This window comes from Coturnix japonica, chromosome 5 (genome assembly GCF_001577835.2).
Source record: "Coturnix japonica isolate 7356 chromosome 5, Coturnix japonica 2.1, whole genome shotgun sequence".
NCBI classification, from domain to species: domain Eukaryota; kingdom Metazoa; phylum Chordata; class Aves; order Galliformes; family Phasianidae; genus Coturnix; species Coturnix japonica.
In genome coordinates this window covers 10849710-10871726 of record NC_029520.1, presented here as the reverse complement: position 1 = coordinate 10871726, position 22017 = coordinate 10849710, and the positions used below count along the sequence as shown (strand labels likewise).

The 22017-nt window shown below is 48.0% G+C and overlaps 2 long non-coding RNA genes across 2 annotated transcripts; both read right to left on the bottom strand.

The window, feature by feature from the left end:
• Positions 1-2381: 2381 nt before the first annotated feature.
• LOC107314530 lies at positions 2382-6206 on the bottom strand. The gene is made up of 3 exons (XR_001555483.2): positions 5623-6206; positions 4983-5231; positions 2382-3004 (listed from the first exon to the last, which is right to left on the bottom strand). It is a non-coding gene; the product is annotated as an uncharacterized LOC107314530 (long non-coding RNA).
• Positions 6207-12767: 6561 nt separating this feature from the next.
• LOC107314556 lies at positions 12768-21984 on the bottom strand. Its single transcript, XR_001555496.2, has 4 exons — positions 21617-21984; positions 15963-16082; positions 14011-14168; positions 12768-13550 (listed from the first exon to the last, which is right to left on the bottom strand). It is a non-coding gene; the product is annotated as an uncharacterized LOC107314556 (long non-coding RNA).
• Between the last annotated feature and the right edge of the window lie 33 nt (positions 21985-22017).

Sequence of the window (22017 nt, the reverse complement as noted above, 5' to 3'; positions counted from 1 at the left end):
AACTTAAGGGATGGGCACACATGGAAACAACAGTATTTCCAACTGCTGGAGCCCAATCAGCTGGGAGAGACCCTCATGGTCATAGGCACCTGAACTGGTTGGCCAAGCACAAATCCCACCTAAAGGGCTGAAGTAGAGAGGTCAGGCTCCATTGCAGTACTCATGGAGGTGGGGCAAGGCGGGGAGTGAGTGCAGCTATTAAGATCTCCCTTCAAATGTTATTAAATAATATTTTGCTGCTGCAGCACGACAGGTGTGGAGGCGCAGGCAGGTAAACACAGCCTGGAGCAGGGCAGCCCGCCAAGTCTGTTTCCTTACATAAATCTCTCCACTTCAAGGTATGCAATTAATCCCGGCTCCAGCCTCCGTTCACCACAGACCTTCTTTGTACACATGATGCATTAATCATCACAGAGGACTTTTGCATTTCTATTGCTCCTGCTTTGCAGGCTGGTCAGTGCAAATAACTTCAAGGACCAGCAGAAAGCTCAGGACATGGTGGGTTGGTGGTGGCATCTGTGACCTGGTATGACGATTGGTGTGCATATGTGTGTGTGCATACCCATCTGTATGCATGTACATGTGTATGCACATCTCTCTGCCACACTAATGCATGTTACAGCCCATCTGAGCCTGATTCTCCCAACAGATCCCCTGCTGTACGCTCCCTGGAAACAGTGGACGTTAATAAGTAACAGCTCCCCACCCTCAGTTTTATAGGGGCGATTACAAGAAGTTCTCATTAAAAAAAAGAACACAAGAGTACAGCAGATCCCCATCAGGAAGCCTGGGCCTGCAAGAGCCTGCATGTATGTTTGCACCCTGGTGTGGCCACAGCCCTATCTCCTGCATCTTGATGGAGCAGGAGGGCACGGCTGGCACAGCCTGCCCACCCCATGCCAGCCCCAACACCAGTTTCCCCATTTCAGCAAGCCCAAACCCTTTGTGCTGCCCATGCCCAGCCTGAGCTCAGCTTTACTGAAAAGTCACTGTGAGACACAGCAGGATACACTGTGGACCTTCAGCCCTCTTGGCCTTGTGATACAGGCCGTGTTCAGGTGTCAAGAGCCACCTGTCCCCCTTATATTCCCCATTTTTCTTTCCACAATGCACTCTATGAATGTTTTACATTCCTTTATGCATTAGCAGAAACAGGATTCCAGGAATGAAGTCTCAGCTATGACCCCTCTGGTCCTTGTATTTTCATTAAAACCCCATAGTGCAGCAGAGCACTTGATGGAGATGCAAATCATCAGGCTAATGCTGTCCCTGCCTGTCTGTTTGTCCTCACCTCTGAGCATGACTGTTCCTCTGCTCTCATCCACCACATCTCATCCTCTGCAGCTGGTTTTGGAAGGTGCTCAGGACCTTGAATTTACCTGGCTTAACTGTCAGCATGTACAGCCCTATAAATCATTACTGCAGTGGCAAGGACGTCAGCTCGGATTGGGTCAGTGGGGAGGGATTTGGTGGGAAAGCAGAGGAAAATGGGAGCAGATGGCTTGTGTGTGCCCAGAGCACTCCTATCTCCAAGGCCTTGTAAAGATTACGGATGTTCTTCTTCAAAGCAGTGGAGGTCAGAGTGTGGAGAAGGCAAATGCCCACCCTGCTCCTGCTGGGATGCTTTTCATCCCCATCTGCCTGCAGAGGGTCAAGGGCTGAGCCTTCCTCCTCCTGATAATGAGGGCTGTGAGCAAGGCTGGGGCTCACTGTGTGCCTCCAACCTCCTGATTTGGCTTGGCTGATGGCTGTGCAGTGTTGAGCCCAGCCAACATGATGTCTGTGGGGAATACATCTGTGCAACATGGCTGCATGGCTGGGTAGTGGGGGTAGGGATGACTGTGAAGGAATGGGAGCTTCTCAGCTGCCCAATGAGCAGCGATATCCTGTTCCAGTCCTGCAGACTGCTCAGTGCCACTGCTTGCCCAAAAGCCTCTCTTGTACTTCTTGTACTCCTCTGGCTCTAGAGCTTGTCCCTGGATTTCACATCTCACTTCCAGTAAGGCAAAGAAAGCCACAGGGCTTCTCCAGCTGCAATTTCCATTTCTGTGGCCTTTTTCTTCGATGAGAGGCAGGCTGCAAGATGCTGTCTCAATGTCGTTTGGTCAGAGCTAAAGCAGAAAACAGGCTTTCCCATTTACAGAGGGAAGATGTGTCCATCCTACCACGGCAGGCAGGGCATTGTTTGAAGGCAGCTCTGATGAGATAGCCACTCAACCTGAGATAAAGCTGCTGAAGACCAGTGTTAATTAAACAGAGAGAACATTTTTGTTTCAGCATGTTTATTAATTGCTATTATGACTATTCATAATTTACATTACAGTAATGCCTACAGGTCTGAATTAGCCACGTGGAGTCATTACACCACATGGTGAGCAAGCACACACATGGGCAGAGCTAACCTGCCAAAAGGTTGCATGGTCAGCACAGCTTTTTGTCCCCCAGCCCGCCAGTGGGACCATCCACAGTGACTCCACCAGGGAAGACCTGGATAACTTAGCCCAGCTCCAGAAAGGACACTTATTTACCCTGTCACTAATTTATTGCCAAAGACATGAGTAGCTAAGGGTGCCTCTGCTCAAAGCAATGTATTCCCTGGTCAAGTTGCTTTTCACTGCACTGTCATGCAGAGGCCACATAGAAGGAGAAGCAGGAAAAACATATATACATATATATACATATATACATACATATATATATATATATATATATACATATAACCTGCTTGTTTGGCATGACCTTCTAGTCCCATTACAAAGCTTGGGAGCCCTCTGTCTCCTATCCAGATCTCCTGCTTCAAGAGAAGGTTCTCCCTACTCTTCTGGGAGTCACTGATTAAAGAAGGGGAGTTTTCTCCAGTGCCTTGCTGATTCCAGCTTTATCTTCTCCCCTAGAACATGTCCTCCTGCCCCTCGCAACCTCTGTCCCATATGATTCCTGTTTTCCCTTTAGCCAAGTCTTCAAGCCAGGTCTGGGTCTTTGGGTAACTGCATAGTGAGGTCACCTTGGAAAAAAAAAAAATCTTTAAAATGGGAATTTTCCTAATTCTAGAAAGGAGAATAGTATTGACCCTCCTCAGACCAGGTATCTCCATGCCCCAGCTTTCCAATGACCTCCTTGGAAAGAGGACATTTATCACTGGGGAAGGGGGGGAAACAGTTATTGTGTAACATCAGCTTGCACTGGCAGTGGATGGGCTGGGGGAAGGCCTTGGCTTCTGGACATGGGGTTTGTTATTCTGTGCTTGTCCACTGCCCCAGCAGGACAGTAGCTCCAAGCACAGGGGAATCTGGGGCAATGGATAGTGCTGGGGACTCCAGCAGCCAGCCAGGGTCCCCACTGCCACCTCCTTTCACTGCCATCAGGTTCAACCTGTTCAATCCATGCCGCCCCAGGCGCTGCGGATCCTGGCTTTCTCTTTCTGCTCCGATTAATTGGAACATGTACACCACTCCCTCCTCTCCCTCGCTTGCCTTAGGCTCTGGGCGCTTTGCTGTGAAAGGCGTGAGGCAGGGCATCACTCACACACCTGGGATCTGTTGCAACAAGCCCAGCAGCCTCTTACAAGGAAGCTTTGGGCCTGGACAACGAGCTAGAAGTCCTTTGTAAGGCTGCCTTTCTTGGGGGAAAAACCACATGGACAACAACTATCCACTGATCGGGACTGTTCCTTGAGGGATGAGTTTTCTGCCCTTCTTTGTTCTCCAAGAGCTGGGGGCTGCCATTGCCCTGGGTATAAATGAAGAGAGCCAGCCAGGCATGTATGCAACAACACACACAGGGGAAGGATCAGTGTGAGATGCTTACTGCCTTCTTTTCTTAATTTCAAAAGAAAAATCTCTGTTGCAATACTTCAGTTGCTTGCACAGTTATTTGAAGTACTTTAACAGCATCTTGCTGGCTTGGAGGATGCTCCTCAAGCACATAGCTGCGACTTGGGATAGGCAGTGAGTGCTGCATTTCGGCAGTGGCAACAACAACAGAGGGTCACCTTTGCTCATACAGAATTTTAAGAACACAGCTCTTGCTTATTGCTGCCAAAATGCGCACAACTAATGGTGGTGACTATGTTGAAAAAGAGTGTTTTCTAGATGAGAGTTTGCTCTAGCACATAGTGTTATTGCACTCTTTGTACATGTTATAGTTTCAACAGAGATAAATAGGAGGAGGCATTACCTTTGGAGCAACCTGCGTATTTACTTTTTATTCCAGACTTCAGTATGACCAAACTTTGTTTCCCTTCAAAAAGAGCACAGTTTTGCCTTCTGTCTCAATCTTTTGCAACCTTCCAGCACTGCCTCAAACCTGTTCCAGCTGCTTTCTGTTTTGCAGCAGTGAGAGGACTGCCATAAAGCTCCCTGTAATCTGTCTCACCTGGGTGAATCATGCAGAAATGCCACCAGCCTGTGGCTGTGGCCCTGCAGTCCCCAGGGATGACTAAGATCGAGGACAGAGCATCTGCACCACAGCCTGGCAGTGGTAGAAAGGTGCACTGAAGTGAGGGGATTTTTGAGGCAATAGGAGCTTTTTGGTATAGGCTTGTGACCATTTGTTGGTAAAGCTATGAGTTCTCCCCAGTGGTCCACAGGGCTTCTGTAATAATGCTAACATGGTGTAGGGAAGGAAGGGGTGTAGGGAAAGGAGGGGGGAAAAAAAGAGAAGGAGAGAGGAAAGCCAAACGATTTCAATACAAATAATCTTCAAGGAGTGTTCTGTAAACAAAGAGGAGGGCATCATGCCAGGAGCACCTGCCTCTCTGCATTGACATTAATTGTTAGGGGAATGAGAAAAAGAAGGTGTGTGTGTGTGTGTGGTGTGTGTGTGTGGGGGGGGGGGGGGGTAAGAAAAAAAACAGATTGCCCATACCATACCATGTGTGCATGCAGGGAGAGGCAGCCACTCTCTTCCTGGGCCTTCCCCAGTGGAGGCAGAAAAGGAAGCAATGTGGGGACAGGACAGAGCTCATAGATGCTGGAACAAACCTGTTGACATCCGCTCTGCGTTCCTCTCGACTGCTTCCTTGAGGATGCACATTTGTTCCAAAGATCTTGGCAGTTGTGGGTTCTCGGTGCTTTACATCACTCTGCAATACCGCTATGGTTTTTCCCTATGTACCCAGGGCAAACCCTGGTTCAGTGCTGCTAGGCTCCCACCTCTCTTGCCCAGTCCCTTGGGTGCAAGTCTCTTCCTGTTCCCCGGGTGGGTATGGAGCAGCTGGAAGGCTCCTGCACCTACATAAGTGGTGGATGAGGATTAGGCTGTGCATGAACAAGTTCTTAACCATCCAGTTTGGCAGTCTCCCACAAGCCACCGTGCCCCTCCTGGAGGCATCACTCAGCCATGTAAAGTGCCTGGCACTTCCAGCAACCACCACGTGCCAAGTGCAGAACTCTCTTTGTGCCTGGCTCTTCAGCTGGTCCCACAGTGCCGGCTTCCAAAAGTTGGGTGGAGATGTGGCACCTGTTCTGAGCAGTATGCCTCAGGGCTTTGTTATAACAAAAGGGGCTTCAAAACATCATAGTGGGGGAAGAAGATGGAGAGAAGCAGAAAGGCTTTAGTAGCTATAATTAACTACAGTGCCCTTCTCTGGAGAAATGGAAACACCCCTATTTCTTTACTTACAGTTTAAAATCCTAAAGGCCTCAGTTTTGTGCAGCATCTTCAAGCAGCAGACATCTGGGGAGCAACACCGAGGGCTGACCGTGGAAAGTCATGGCAGTAGGTGCAGAGACTCAGCCTGGACATAGACTAGATGCTTCCTGATGCTGGGAGCACAGCCAGGGCTCCTCCTGGGCACCTCCTGCCTCGTTGGCTGCACAGAGAGCACTCACCTCAGGCACATAGCAAGCCTGAGCAAAGCCATTGAGAAAGCATCTGCTGGTGCTGAGGGATATGTTAGTTGGTGCAAATGGCTTACGGGTTTCAGCTGAGCACTGTGGAGCTGATTACAGCTTTCTAGAGAGCTGGTATTATGTTCAAAGATCTTTCTAAAGATGCAGCTTGTAGCAGCAAAATGCGAGCACCTGATGTCTATTTGCTGCTCTGCCTTGGAACTGGATTGGATGACTGAATTTGGCAGATGTTACTCGGCTGCCATGAAATGGGGCATCAGAGCCTCTGCATTTGCTCACCTTGTGCACATAGAAAAGTCTGAGTAGCCTGCCTCACTGAATGCTGTTAACTGGCCAAAAGGTCTGGCTTACTAACCCCCCCACCCAAAAAAAACCAAAAAAACAACATTGAAAAACTACTATCAAAAGTCTTGTGATATGGAGCAGTTCTTGCGCTGCTTCCTTCTGGAGAGAAATGTGAGGTGGAACCACTCATCTTCAGCTAGGGCTACGCAGCAGTGCATGGAGAAGAATACAGGGCTCCGTTGCTGCTGTGTTAATCAGAGTTTCTGGTGCTGGTAGGGTCTCTGCAGCCAAGAAGGAGTGTTACTGCAGGAAAGCACAGTCTAAGTCAGATGCCTCCAGTTCTTTACTCCCAAACTAAGCTTTATCATTTTATGCCCCAAATTATGCCTCCAGCTTTCTTCTCCTTATAGCCCTTCATTCTTAGATAGACACTTTCAGACCTCACTTTTTCTTCCTGCTCCTCGCCTAGACTTAGCTATTTTCTTATCTGCCTAGCATTTTGCTCTGTACATCCTAATAGACCTTCTCACTTCCCCATTGCTCCTCTTTCAGGAATGACCATTCCATCCCACTCCATGGTGCTGGATGCTCTCACATGAATTGCATAGCCCCAGAAAGAGCTGATGGGGATGCTGAACCCTGCAGACATCTTTTTTTTTTTTTGTAGATAAATTCCCAAATTCACTCACACCATCCTTATGTGGAGGCTGTTGTCCTGCCTCCAGGAGTGTGGCATGGGCTCTGGTGCCTGGCTCTGAAGCTCTTTTCAGCTTCAGGTTCCTCATCTTGAGGGATCTACCAATACTTTGGATTTGGGAGTACTGTCTCAGCACTAAAGTGAACGTGGGAACTAGGTGTCCAGACAACAGGGTCAGTGAAGACCAGTGCTTTTATTCTCAGTACTATAGAAGTGCTCCCCCCATATCTGAGAGCATGCTTGTGTTCCCATGTGTGCATGCAGGGATTTGTGCTGAGTTCCCTCATAGGATGTCTACAAGACAGAAACCTGAAGATTTTGGAAAAAGAATGAATGTTATTTGCTCCTCAGCTATGATTTTTGCAGAGTCTGGTGGCAGAGGAATCACTGCCAGTGTGGAATCTCGTGAGTGCTTTGGGGATGTCCAGACCCATCCCTCTGCAGCCGGTGATGCCTCCTTTCCCCAGCCTGCCCACTCCCAGCTTAACCATTAACAGGCTGGCTGGCCCCGTGGAGACAATGGTCTGTTTGTTTTGCATCAAGGGCTGGAAGGGAGCTCATATCGGGGGCCTGGCAGATTTATCAAAGCGGAGTGATTAGCTCTATTAGAGAAGGGATTTGTGTCAACAAAAAGACAGGTGCAAAGAGACTATTCCAGCTGGCAAAAGCTTCACAGAGCTTTAAGCATTTTAGTGGCAGTAAAAGTTCTTCCAGGAAGCAGAATCAGACTGGAGAGAGCATGTGTGTTCTTAGCTTATTAGACTGGCCCTCTCAAGAGCTTGTCCTCCCTGTCTCAATGAGGGGAATGTGTTCTTTACTGTCCCCATGTCCCTTGTTGCTCCTTCCCGGCCTTGTACTTTCCCCCTGTCCCAAGCCAGCATTGAAAATCAGACATTTGGTAGCATGATTTCTCACTTAGGGTCATGCTACATATGATAGGCTCTACTTCATAGCAGGAAGGCTAACCCCCATCCCACTGTCCCAGCAGTCTTTGCCCCTTCATCCACAGAGATCCTCTCTATCCTCATTTCAGCTGCACTCTGCCAAAGTGATGCTGGACTGCTGTGGTCCCATTGACCATCAGCTGAGATATTCGATATTTGCTTCAGCCAAGCAATATGGCCAAGCAATTTATTACCAGCCCACTGCCAACATCTGTGAAGGTGATGGAGACTGAGCCATCCAAAGTGCCCAGACCTGAACCTAGCTCGAGAGCTTTAAGTGGAAACAGAAGTGGGAGCCCTATTGACAGCTCAAATACTATAAGCTACTCATTCACAGTACCCGCTTCCAGTGTATTTCCCAATTTACTGTAGTAGCTGCTCTGGATTTACTGTTCAGTTTCAACTGCAATAACTGGAATAATAGGGTTGAACTCCTTTTGCAAAGTACAAGGAGATCTCTGGGTGAGTACACTCTGTGGTGAGCTCATGAGCTCCTCTTGCAGCCAGCCACGCTTGCTTCTGGCTGCATTCTTCGGCTGGTTGGAGGTAGTGTTTATCACTGACGGCATCTATAAAATAAAGGCCTGGGGCTATGTTTTCAAAAACAGGTGTCTCAAACATGGACACAAAATATGCACATCCCAGCACGGAGCTGTGCACCAAGAACTGGGCCCTGTGCCCACAGTGCTTGCATTGCTTGAGCAATACATGTTACGGACCTGCCAACACCTTGCTCTGCTCTATTTCTTTGCCTGGAGGGCACATGGGGCTCACAGACATGAGGGAGGTATCAGAGGTTCAGGCATCAAGTGCAGAACTGGTGTCAAAACAGAGCAGGGCTGAAGAGCTGCGGAGATCAAACAGTGCACCTAATTTCTCACAGTCAGCTCTTTCCAACGAGAAAATGAGCCTCTCTCCTTATAGCTTTTTGCTAAAGTCTTTCCTCTGTTTCTGCTTTACTGGTATCACATAATTCACACTGACAATGAGGAGGGTCTGTTTTGCTTAATCTTGGCACTGTAGAGCTGTTCAAAACAGAAAGTTCAGAGGCTCTGCTCTTACTTCAGCCTTCAAGGAACGGAGCACATTTCACATAGCAACACAGATCCATCAGCCCAAGAGAAATATCTGAGGGATCTTCGTTTATGCCTCTTCCTCAAGGGTCAAATAAAGGATCTAGGCAAGAATAGTAAAAAATGGGACTCATGAAAATTCATGTGATTATTTCTTGGCAGGTCATTGTTACCATTTGGGTTTTGGGTCAGGAGAACATTGAAATGCTGGTAGCTGGGTAGGCAGCCTGTGGGCCTGAGCTACTACTTTGCACCAAGAAGCCTGAGCACAGAGCACAGGATAAAGAAACAGCATGAATACAAGCTCATAATTTCCCCAAATCTGCCCTCTTGCTTTGCCAAAGGGGTCTTTCGTTGCATGTCAAAACATTAGTTTGCACAAAGCCAGGAAGTGAACAGGAGTGCAAGGCAAATGAGATGTTCTCACTGCTGCTTCTGACAGAAAGGCTCAAATCTGCCCTGCCCCATAATCAAATTCATGCAAATGCTGAGGGTCAGCTGCATCTAAGAGTGACTGCCCCGTGGAAAGGCCAGGAACTTGCAGCAGCACCCTTGTGTTACAGCATGTGGATCACCCACTGGCAACCACCAGAACTGCAGTATTCAAAAGGCATGTTCTGCATTACTTAGATGTCCCATTTTGCAGCACTTTGGTGAGAGTGGGTAATACCACTGTTGAGTCCTGGTGTGACTCCTAGCTGGTGCTACTTCAGGCAGACCTGGCAAACTGAGAGGAAACAGATGTAAATGGCCCCATGCAGCCTGGGCTCAGTACCCCATCATGCAATGTACAGGCTGCCTTTAATTCTCAGAGTCTAACTCACACTGTTATATCCGTCTCCCTGTTTCCTCATTTTTGGGAGCTCAGAGGTGCAGAAGAGATGGCCACCTACACACACACGGGGCAGGTGATGGCACCACACACACAGGTCTGTCACTGCAGTCATAGGTCTCCCACACGAGAATACTTTTTGTCTAGGACAGCCCTCCTGTAACGTATTATGCATCTCTCTGCTGCAGAAGCCTGGGCATCAGCAAAGCACCAATTTACAGTCTAGGAATGGAGCAACACCAACTGACAGGTGCCTTACCTCCAGGCACTGTTATATTTTAGCCCTCCTTTGGCTGGATGCAGGCTGGATGCCTGATGCATCCTCCCTGCTTGAAAACCATGCTTGAAAGCACCAGAAGCAGATTCCTCCTTGCACACCTCTGCTAGGGAGTGTATCTACTCCATGGGTACTTGTGTGGAGAGCTACAAGTGCTTCCTACTTGCTAAGTGCTCTTAAGAGCTGATTACATCTTGCAGACACCTTCAGAAATCCTCAGGAAGGTGGAGAGGGTGATGATACCCAGAACCCTGCAATTTGGGAGCAGTTTGTTCTTGGTGGCATGGTTCTTCCCCAGTGCTGGCATGAGATGATGTGCGCTGGTCCCAGGGATTCACCCTGTGCCCACCAACTTGATGGTTGGCTCCAGTCCTGCTTCTGTGGCAGTTAGATCTGCTGACCAGGAACAGGACCTGACCCAGATCAGCCCATGGGCCCCCAGTCCTGGCTTCCAATCACAAATTATCAGCTGTGATGCTATGATGTGTCTTTCTGCTTTGTGCTGTGCTTGGCATGCAGCCCGGGGCAAGGCCATAGGATGCAGATCCATACGGGCATCCTATGCAGCAGCACATGGCAAGGACATGCTAGTGGAACCAATGCTATGCACATTTCACCTAAACAAAGAGCCTGAAGTAGGAGCTTGTGTCCCTTTGATGGCCAGTAAAGTCAATTCCATGGGATAGTTTATTCCAGATAATATCTGGTATCTTCTTTCCTGCAACTCAGCCACACCAGAGGCATCTGTGGTCCTCCTACTGATAAAACCCTAGCCTGAGCTTGCTGGGTCATAAAAATGACTATCATTAGGTCATGCCTTGCAGTCCTCCACTTTGCCTAGGCTTTCCTTTGTCTGTATTTAAACAGCTTTTCTTCCCTCCCATATATCATTAGCCAACCTACAGAGAAAGTATGAGATGGAAGAGGAGCACTGAGCTGAGCTGAAATGGAGAGGAGGTAGATGGGGTACTTAGGCAAGTAGATGGTTACAGCTGACCCAGGAGAGGTCATTTCTCTGTGTCTCTCTGTATGAACCTAAGGCAATAATCAGTTTTGAAATCTGTGGCTTGACAAACTGCTGCAAAGGGCCACTAGAGCCTTGCCAGATTTCAGCAATATGATTGGGTTTGTTGGGCAGTGAGTAGGCATATTCAGTCTCTGGAGGGGTGGTACTACTTATGTACAGTTGGTGGCTTACCAGTATTTCCTATCATTTTATTTCACTATATGTTGGGCATCTCTCAGCAGTCTGGAGGCACAGGCAGTGGCCCTCCTGGGTAGGGGCCCCATCTGGTGGGGATGCAGGGTCCTCCCCTCACTGCCGTGCAACATTCCTCTTCTACCCTCTCTGCAGACCCTGCACACCTTTTGTTACCTGCCAGGCCAGCCGAGAGCAGGATTGCACAATTAACATATATGTACCTTGGCAGGCCACCAGCTCGGATCGCTGGCTCCACCCTGCCTTTCCTTCCCTGTAGCCATATCGCTTCCCCCCCTCCTCTTTGACATACCATTCCTCCTCGCTATCTAGACTAATCTTCATCAGTCACTGCCCTGATGCTCTCCTGCTCTGACATGCTCAGAGTTTCAGTACAATTCCTGCGGCAGGTCTTGTCACGTCCTCTTATGCCGGCTGCTTTAAATGGATCCTTGCTGAGGCCTTGAGCAAGACTTCTTCTGCTCGCAGTAATTTAGGGCGTCTTTATTGCTGGATGTTCATCTCCCCGGGAGGAGGAGCCAGGCCTTTTGGTTCGCTTTGGAGAGCTGGCTAAAATACAGCGCCAAGCAGAAAGCAGCCGGCATGTTACAGCTTGAGCTCCTGCTTTGTGATTTAGATACTGAGGGATGCAGATTTGTTATTTCTGGAATGTCAGAGAGTTTCACTTTGGGGTGGGTTTTTGTTTGTTTTCTGGAAGGGCCCAGATGTTCCTCTGCTTACAGCCAGCAAAACATATCCTCTTGGGTAAAACAAAGTGGTTTCTGCAGTGCTCTCTGCCACTCAGGTCTGCACCAGGAGGTACCTCACTTCTGCCATCAGCTCTTGTATGTGGAGGCAATGACAGGTTTGAGCAAAGGAGGGAGCTGCTCCATGCCATGCTTTCCTCCCCATGCTTTCTGTCTTGCCCTACCTTGCTCTCCCCTACCTACCTCAGCATGCTTCTTGACCCCTCCAGGCCACACAAGCCCCTTTCCCCATCAACTTACTATGCTTTCTGTTACCACCTTTGCTTCCTATCTCTGCAGGGTTGTGCTTCATCACATGAGATGCCATATAACCTTGCAGTTTGGTTGTGAAGAGGTGTAAAGAGGTACCAGCTGTCTCTTGCCAAGAAAGCTGTGAAGACTGCCACTTTCCTTTCAAGCCATGTTCTGCTGGTTGGTGGCTGGTTTGCATTGCATGGGGATTTTGGTGATCATAGAATCATAGAGTGGCCTGGGCTGAAAAGGACAACAGTGGTCATCTAGTTTCAACCACCCTGCCATGGGCAGGGTCACCATCCACCAGACCAGGCTGCCCAGAGCCACATCCAGCCTGACCTTGAATACATCCAGGGACTGATCATCCACAGCCTCCTAGGGCAAGGTTCAAGGAAGGTGATGAGGATGGTCTTTACTGTTTTGACTGTGTGGGCAAGAAATCCAAGAAAGCAAGAAGCCCAAGAATGGAATAAGTCCAGGAGGGCAAGAGTGAAACATATCTCTGCATGTGAGGTGAGAACAAAGTATGAGGCTCACCAAAGAACATCCAGCGCCCTGGCTGCTCAGTTAACATTCAAAAGAAATCACACTGCCTTTGTGTTTACATCTGGTATTACTTCTTTGGGTGAGCCACAGGGTTGGGAAATGCCCAGTGTCACAAGCTGTAATCTGTGGTCTTTTTGCTTTGTTATAGAGTGGTAATGTGAGCTGATATTTCAGAGTTCTTTGAATACTAGCAGCGTGTTTGCATGTTATCTTTTGCAGATGAGACAGATGAGACATGGTGAAAGAAAGCTCCCCATAGAGAGGATGTGCTGCACGGGAAGGGGTCAGCCACAGAGCTGGGAATCCATCCTTATCTTTCAATACTTTCCCAAAGGAATTTTGGAGAAAAAATGGAATCAAAACAAGTTATACATAAACCAAATTATAACAGCCCCAGTTTAAATTTCCAGGTGCTACTTTCTAGGTGGTACCACATCTGTTGGGGAGTGAACCAGCTCCTGTCAAACACCAGAACTCTGTGGTGAAAGATGTTCATTTTCCTAAATCTATGTCCTCTGTGGCCACATTTGAGCTTATTAGGATTATATTTTACAAATGTGACTCAAAACCCCAACCCCAAACTGATGTGCTGGGTGCCTGGGCTTCTGACTTGCTCCATCAGAAGAGGGAGAGGATACCCATCTGTGACAGGCAGTCATTTTGTGCCCACTCCCTCTTATTTCCACCCCTTGAAATGGCAGTTACCATTATTTTAATTAACAATAAATAAGGAACAAGGAAGTCCTGAATATAAGCATGTAAAAATACTTGGCCAAAAAGCAGAAAGCATGGTGAAATGAGTTCGAGGAACTAATTTCCTTTCACGGTGACAGTTTTATCCCCTCCTGAAAAGAAAGAGACAAGAGTCAAACATGCCTAACGCAACCACTAAACCACTAAAAAGGCCAAGAAGTATTGGTTGCTTAACATCTGGTCTTCAAATAAAGGCAGAACAGAGCCATACTTGTTGCAAGCTCGTTCCCCTATCTTTACACATGATGACTAAGGTGTTTATCATCCACTAACCCCAGAACAAGGCATCACTCTGTGTAAGCAAAGATGATCCTAAATCAGAAGGTAAGCTCCAGTGGTCTCCTTAGACCCAAAGCCCCAAATCCAGCCTGAGATACTGCTCAGATTTGGCTCACCAAATTGGTCCTGAAGGTGTTTTCAAACCCTTACCAACCTGGGCTTTGCTTAGATGTTCACCTGCTGACCTGACAGCAAGGAACCCAGTGACTCTTTGTCCTCTCATGAGGCCCCAAAATTTCAGCTGATCTAAAACAAGGGTACACTGGCTCTCACCTTGGTCCCTCTGCTTCATAAGACAGTGGGGAGGAGGAGGAGGGCATTAGGCAAATATCTCCAACTTCTTAAGATTCCTGCTTAATGAGCACATTCTCTGAGTGCACCAGTTTTACTCCGTATCAGTAATCTTATCAGTCTGAGCCCGCCTCTGCCACCTGCAAGAAGAGATATGGCAAAGAGGGCCATAAAGCAGTTTGTTTTAAGTTCTTACACACTAAAGTCAAGAACAAGTTTCAAAGTGAACTTATCATTTTATTTTTGTCATAAAAATAAAAAAAAGAAAAAAAAGAAATAGGGATAAAAAACTGCCGGCTTGCCTTATGATCTCCTGATTGCAGATGTTTCCTGTTGGGTGGCCAGGGAGCTCAGCTTTTTGTTTGCAACTACCGAAAGGCGAAGGCGTTTGGCACTGCTCTGAGGCACGTGTCGTGCAACAGTTGAGCCACGGAACCCTGCATGCCGCCTGCCTGGGAGGTGCTGACCCACAGCCTCACCTCCCCAGTTGTGTACCTGCGTGCCAAAGGACTTTCCTATCTGGCTGACATAGTGTTTCCAAAAGGAGTAGTAGGGACAAAGGGATGAAAGCAAGGTGTGGTAACATGCAACTGCCCGCTGCTGCTTTGAGCATTTTTTTAATAACTTTTGGCTCTTATTCATCCCAGATTTGGGCTGAATCTCAAGCAAGGAGTGGACAGAAGGTTGTTCTTGACCCCATCCATGGGCTCTCATGGTGCTGCCACCTGCCGAGGATTCAGTGTGGTCCTACCCTCAGTTGCATTTGCCTCTTTGCCTGGCATGGGATTTACAGCATCAGTGCACACAAAACACTGAGCTGACATCATAAACAATTTATTTCTATAAATGCATTATCATAGAATAGTTTGAGTTGGAAGGGACCCTCAAAGGCCATCTAGTCCAACACCCTTACAGCGAACACAAACACCTACAGCTCAGCCAGGCGTACAGAGCCCTGTCCAGCCTGACCTTGAGGTCAGGACATATCAGGACATATGTGCACATGTAGGACAACAAGTTATATTCAAGTATTTTTGGCCAATTAATGCCTAAACAGATGACAACACTGTTTTTAAGAAAATCACATCTTCCTACGTCACACCCATGCACAAGAGTTTCCCAGCACTGTGTATCTCCCTCATCAAGTTCTGGGGGCACAAAGCGTGTGGGTGAGGCAAGGGTGGGATGTGTGCGCATGGTGCACAGTATGGCAGAGTGCCTTTCCAGCATGGAACATCATTGGCCAGCGCGGATTAAGAAAAGAGGTGAGAACCTGACTCTGGAGATAAGGAAAGAACCTTTTTAACTTAGAAACTGCCTGCAAGCGTCTCTCATTCAAGGGGTCAGATCTGGGAGAAAACCCTACAGATGCTCATTAGTGAAAGAATCACTGCGCTGCACTCTCTCTGCCCCACATCTGCACACCAACACACAGGCAAAGTTTCATGCTACTCCTTTTTTGAAGGGGAGAAAAAAAAAAATAAGACAGAAAAATGCGAGGCTCCAAGGGCTGTTTTTCCACCTCTTTCTCCCTCACTGAGCCATAAAGGTGCAAGGTAGCTGCAGGCTGAGCTTACTTCAGATCTGTCAGCTCCCCAGCCCTGCCCTGCACTTTAAACAGGACAAACAGGTTATGACATTAAAGTTTCCAAATGTGGGGGGCTCCTTAAGCAGGAGAGGTTAAGGCAGGGGCACTTCAAGCCCTTGGAGAAGGGGAGGGGATGCTTTCAGGTTGAACGCTGCTGTGCACAAGCAGGTTTTAGTTTTATTACTCATAGGAGGGCTGCAAGCAAGCCTTGGGGCTGTGGGAGGAGTGGATTTGCTGTTCTTAAATCTTTATTGTTTTAGGAGGTTTGGGGCATTGCTATGGGTTTTAGGGAAGGAGAAAACTTTGCCTGCACACTACAAACTGAGCCCTGGATCAGGCAACATACCTAACAGCTCCTGTAGTGAGAAGAGCCTTTTTGGTGCCCAAAACACCCTCCGGGAGATGTCCAGCAGCATCCAAGCAGTTAGCTGCTGTTAGCAAGCAGCTTAATAATGACTTGTGTTGCCTGGGAGTGAGAGAGAGGAGGGGAAAAAAAAACAGCTTTTTGAGGTGAGAGCAACCACTAGGCACGTGCCTTTTGCAAGCTACAGAATTTCCTTAAAACAGATAGAAGCACTTGCATGGGATTTATTGTGCAGCTTTACAAGGGAACAGGGTGTTTCCACCAGTTTATGGTGCAAAAGTGCACAGTATCAGGAAAGACATGGGTATGGGACAGGTGCATCGTCCCTGCGCTCTGTATAAAGGTGTGCAGAAGGAAAGCCCCGAGGGCTGTAGCCACCCTTGCTGCTCTTTGAGATGCCAGCAGGAGATGGGGATGTAGAGGACCAATGACGTGAGCTGTCACCTGCTGAGGCTCAGGATTAGAATACTTGCTTTGTCCTAGCACTAGGGAAAAACTAGCAGCAAGGTGCCTTCCGGACACAGTGCTGTTGCAATTGCCCGGTCAGTCCCATTCTTCAAACACTGTCTGTCCCCAACTGCTCTCCTGATATTCTTGGCCCATAGCTGTGATTTGTCCCTTTCCTACATTGGATCTTCCTCACTGCCCCCCGGGTAAGCCATGCCCAGGCAAGCTGATGTCCCTTCAAGTTCTGGGAGCTGACACTGTGACATTTCCCCTTCTCCTACTGTCTCCACACGTCACTTCTCAGTAGAACCAAGGAGCTGCCAAGCCCCTGGTACCCTGCAGTGCTTTAGAGGGCACTGTGCCTGGTGGGATGGATGGAGAGTAACAGAGGAGGGGGGTAGAGATGACAGCAGTTGGGAACCCCCTATCCACAAGCAAATCAGATTTTCACTTCCTGTCATCTTCAGAGCCCATGAACCTACACACACAAAAAAGAAAAAGAAAAATCACTTCTTCCAGCTAAAGAGGCCCTCCAGTGACAAGCAATCATTTTGCTCTTTTAATTGTGTTTTGTGTGTGTGCTGCTTGTGAGCTCACTGAAAACTTAACTATTCAGAGGCTGGAAGGCATGCTGAGGAACCCATCTCCTCTCCATAGGATGGATCCTGACTCTTTTTCCCCTCCATTTCAGAGGCTGCTGGAGCTGCAGCATTCAGCTGCAGCAAGATCTCTGTGATGGAGGAAGGCAAGCAGCAGGAGAAGCAAGCAAAGCAGCCCTTGAGAACGCCTCCTAGCAGCTCCCACTTCAGCTCAGACCTATGGCTAGGGGAAGAAAAGTTAAATATCCTCAAATCTTTGCTGTTTTAGCAGGTTTCCAGAAAAAGTGGTGATAGTGGTGTCATGAAAGAGAAAGCCAAAAATGGGTTTGGTGCCATGCACTTTCTGGCTATTGGGTAGCAGCTACCAGAACCCTCAACAATATGAGTCCAGCTTCTGGCACTCAGCTGGATCTGTCCTTATGCAATCCCTTTGTTATCAGCAGAAATTCTTGAAGCCCAGGGCTCCTCAGGGTGAGCTGGAAGCTCAAGTCCTTACTGACAAGCCTGGGGGCAAGGAGAGAACATCTTTACCTCTACTTGAGTGATCCCCAGCTCTTAGCTACCCTGGCACAACTGCCAATGCCAGCAAGATCTACCAAAGAGACTTTTCAAGCAGCAACGATACAAGCAGTAACAATACAAGCAGTGTATATCAGGCTGGAAAATCCCTCGCGTGCTTTTTGCTGCTTGCATTGAGTCCTATACAGGTTTATCCTAGCCTTGCATGTAGGACCTCTCTTCAAGGAGAAATGCTCCTCACTTGCATATCCCAAGATGCTAGGACAGCTTAGCACCGAGCCTGCTCGGGCTCTCCTCCCCGAAGACTGGTTCCTTCCCCTCGCCCTCCAGCACAGGACGGTATTTCGGCAAAGCCGGCCCCACAGCGCCGCCCGCTGCCCGCCGCAGTGAGAGGCGCACTTCGTCTGTTTTATGGCAGGGATTTGCTATGGGGATTCTCTGTTGGACCCAGACCAGTCTGGATGCACTGCTACCCATAAGGTGATGCTGCAACATGGAGACACACTCTCACCTGGGGACATCAAGCCTGTCTTTACCCCATAAATAAAGCACAACTTCCTATTTTTCCGAGCCTCCCAGTTCTAGCAGCCAAAAAAATCCATACCTCTTCAACACAATGCACATCACCCAGGAAAAGGCTAACAGGAGAGGCAGACCAATTGAAAAGCTGATCGATACACCCGCCTGGTTTTGATTGTAGGTGTCTGGCAGAGCGAAGCACTGTCTAAACCCTCAATTACCCTTCCCTCGCCTCTCCCTGCCTCCTGACAATCACTGCTCTCAAGCCCTCTTCAATGCCTCGAAGTGGACCGGTGCCTAATAAAATCATACAGAATGCCAGCACATCCCTGCAACACTTCAGAAGGGCATTATTAGTGATGTAAAGAAACGTGGCAGAAGAAAAGCGCCTCCAGTTATAAGAGGGAAGCAACGAGAAAATAAAAGTGCAGTTTAAAACAAACACATTAAGAGGAGGTTTAAGATGTTTTAGAAAGAAAGTTTCAGGTGAAGCTTTCAATTCCATATTTTTCATAGCAGACAGGTACTTCTTCAGAAGTTACACAAGTGTCCTGGTCTTTGGGAACTTAGTACACACAGGTGTCTAAAAGTGAACGCCTTTTTGGGTAGCACGGGCTTTGAGAAAGCTCTGGAGAAAGGCAGTATGTGAAGCTTTGGAGCTGCTCCCTGTCCTTCATCATGACATATCACAGGACTGATACAGATGCAGGTGGCTGGCCACAGAGATTATCAGTGGTCACCCTGAGGCAATGCATGATCCAAATGAAATGGAAAAGAAAAAAAGAGAGAAAAGGGGGGCAAGAGAGCATGATGTCAAGAGCAAATGAGGGACAGGGTGCCGCTGTGGGCTTAGGCTCTGCATCCAGCTGGAATCAGCACGCTTGTCTTCCTGGAAATTTGGCAGGGGAATAATGAGATTGCAGGCTCCCTTATGCCCATCTCCACCCATTAAATAAATGGGTGTTTACTGAAAGGAGGAGAGCAGTTCCAAGTCCTTCTCATTTCAGGAAAACATTTCTTCCTTGTGGACATCTCCTGGTAGAAGGGACTGGCAGCACAGAGGATAGCAGCCAACCTGAGAGCAGCTGGGTTTTTCAGTCCTCCTTGGACCAATGCAGGGCTTGCCCTTGTGAGCAGCTCCTCTTTTCTGCCTCCCATTTCAAGCCCTGGCTGACCAGCAGCATCCTGTGCTTGAGAAGAGGGAAGCCTTCAGAGAGGTCAGAAAGTGTGGGAGACTTGCAAGATCAGGTACATTTAAGACAAATTTCTCCTGTGGGCAGTGAGCCCATGGTAGAACAGGGAGTGAGAGGATGGCTTAAATAACTCTTTTCTTCCTGGGAATGCCTCTGATCAGAGTTCTTTGAGTCTTAACAGAGTTTTGATGCCATTGATTGTAAGGTAGAGTGAAGTTGGCAATGGGACTTCAAATATATTTTGCATACAAAATAGGTACTGCTGGTTTCAATACCAGCTTTGCATCCTACTTTAAGGAAATGCAGCCTTCTGAAGGATGTTTCAGGTAAAGACTATCTTGCACACCTCTCCCATACATCACTTGAAAACAGAAGAATGGTGATTCTTTCAGCTATGAGTGTGGGGAAGCGGGAAGAAACAAAACACTTCCAGCATCATGTATAGCTGTGGCCTGTAGGAGAAGAGATTCTGCTTGTCAGATTTCACTAGCAAGAAAAGCCCAGAGACAGACCTATCTGTGATTAGTCTCATCTACAGTGAGACTAGAGAATAATCAGGAGATGGCAAGACATGCTGGAGTATCAGTGGGAACAGGCTGTTTTTACTTACTGCATACCAGAGCCCTGACAGGGCAACAAAGGAAATAGGATAGTGAAAAGTATGGAGGACCATAACTAAAGAATAACCTTGGAAAGGATGTGAATATGACTTCTGCTGCTGTTGTAAAAAAAACCACAGTGTCTTCCTGTCCTTGGACCTCCAAAGCACCTTGCAGAGATGAACAAATATCAGTCCTCTTCTGTAAAGGCCCCCCAGCACTATGGAAGGAAGGGGAAAAGCACTGCCAGGAGAAAGCATCAGACAGATGCACCCAGAAGGTGGGGTGAGAGGCTCCTGGGTTATGACTCAGTGCAGGGCCCAACTTGGATCACTGACTCACACACAGGCAACAGCTTGTTGCTTGGCCCCACGCTCATCGAACCCTGCCACCACTCCATCCCTGGGCTCAGGGCTACCCTGAGGGCATCGGGGACCTGGGTGGGAGATGGGAGGCTGATCTACTCCACTTCACCCCAGTGGGAGTGTTTCAGGGCTCCTTGAGACACAGGCATCTTAAGCTTGGACAAAAACACCACCTGAGCAGATGACCTCAAGTAAGGAGCAATGCTGTTGCTTTGGTAACAAATCTGATATGTAATGACAACGGTCATTAAAACAAAACTGAGAGATGGTCTTTACACAAAAGTTGTCCTAGCAATTTGAAAGTGCATAGCCAAGGTGGAGAGAGGGAAACACTTATTTATCTTTTCTTTCTGTTTTGGTCTTCCCCCCAACCCCCGCAGGTGACCTGAATGGCAACAAGATGGCTGAGGCATGGCCCTTCCCTGCAACCTGCTCACTGGTTTGTGCTGAAAGAGATCAGTGTGCTTTTCAATGGGAGTTCTATTCTCAAGGAATTACCACCTCTGGCCTCCACTGTCTGAGGACACACCAGGACTGGAAATGAGCACCCCGAATTGGAAGCACTACAAGGTGAAGATGGGGACTAGATTATCTGCCCTGCATCTCCCATGCCCTGCATGAAGTCCTTGAGGGCTGCCACATTGTATGGGACACATAGATGGGGTGGTGGTCTGAAATAGGCAGTGTGGCTATGCCAGCTCTGCAATCTTTGCATATTTTAAAAGAGGGGATTTAATCTAAATATTGCTGTCTCTGATCAAACGGGAGCTCAGCAGAGACTTCCTCTATGCATGGCCAGGCTGAAAAGCAGTTACGTCATGGGGGAACAACAGGCAGCTGTCTCTGTGCCCACTTTGTGCTGCTTATTGGCAGGGCAACAAGTGGCTTCATTTAGGGATGTGTTTGTTTTGTCTGACTGTGGTAGTGAGATAGGGGCTGAGGCACCCACTGCCAATGTGAGCAGTACAGATGTCTACTCCCAACCCAAACCTTCACTGTGTCCAGCCCAAGGCCTTGAACCTGCCTTCTCCATGCTTTCATATGGATATGTCCTGCTTAAATTTACTTGGGCCATCCCCATATGAAGATCTACCTGAAAGACCCTTTTCCACTTAGTAATCCTTCCATCTCTTTGAATAGAGAAAAGAAATGGTCAGATTTTCCCAAACCATTTGCAAAACACATAGTGCTGGGATTGTCCCCAGCCCTGGCTCCCCTCACCCCATCCTCAGTAATTTCTTGGCCAATTTAAGGAGTAAACAACTTGCTAATGACATTGCAGGGTATGCAGTTATACAATTATACAGTCAAAAGGTAAACAGAGATTAAAGAGATGTCTTGTATGAAAGATTATCATGACAGAAAGACAATCTACAATAAATGGAAAATACTCACCAATGTTGAAGGTTCGCAGTAAATTCCACAAAGGAGTAACCTCCAGAGAAAGAGAACCAGCCTTAGTGCTGGTCAGCCCTTAAATGAGATCTAGGAGAGGTGGAGTCAAGCTCTACCCCTTCCGATAGCACAGCTGAATTACCTTCACCTGATTGCTTGCTTCAGGTGGTTGATCAGAGGTTCAGGCTGTGATCAACAGTTTTTCTGGATACTAATTTTGTCATGACTTTTTGCATTTTGGACACCTTTTTGAAGTGCTGGAACAGCAGATGTGAGGGCCTGGTCTTGGATTTTCCTTGACTGCAGTGCTGTCCCTTGCTTGTCAGGTAGCTTCTGAAGTGATGGAGAGCCCTGATTCCCTTTCCACAGAGCTGACAAATCTGCAGTAGAGACAGCAGTGA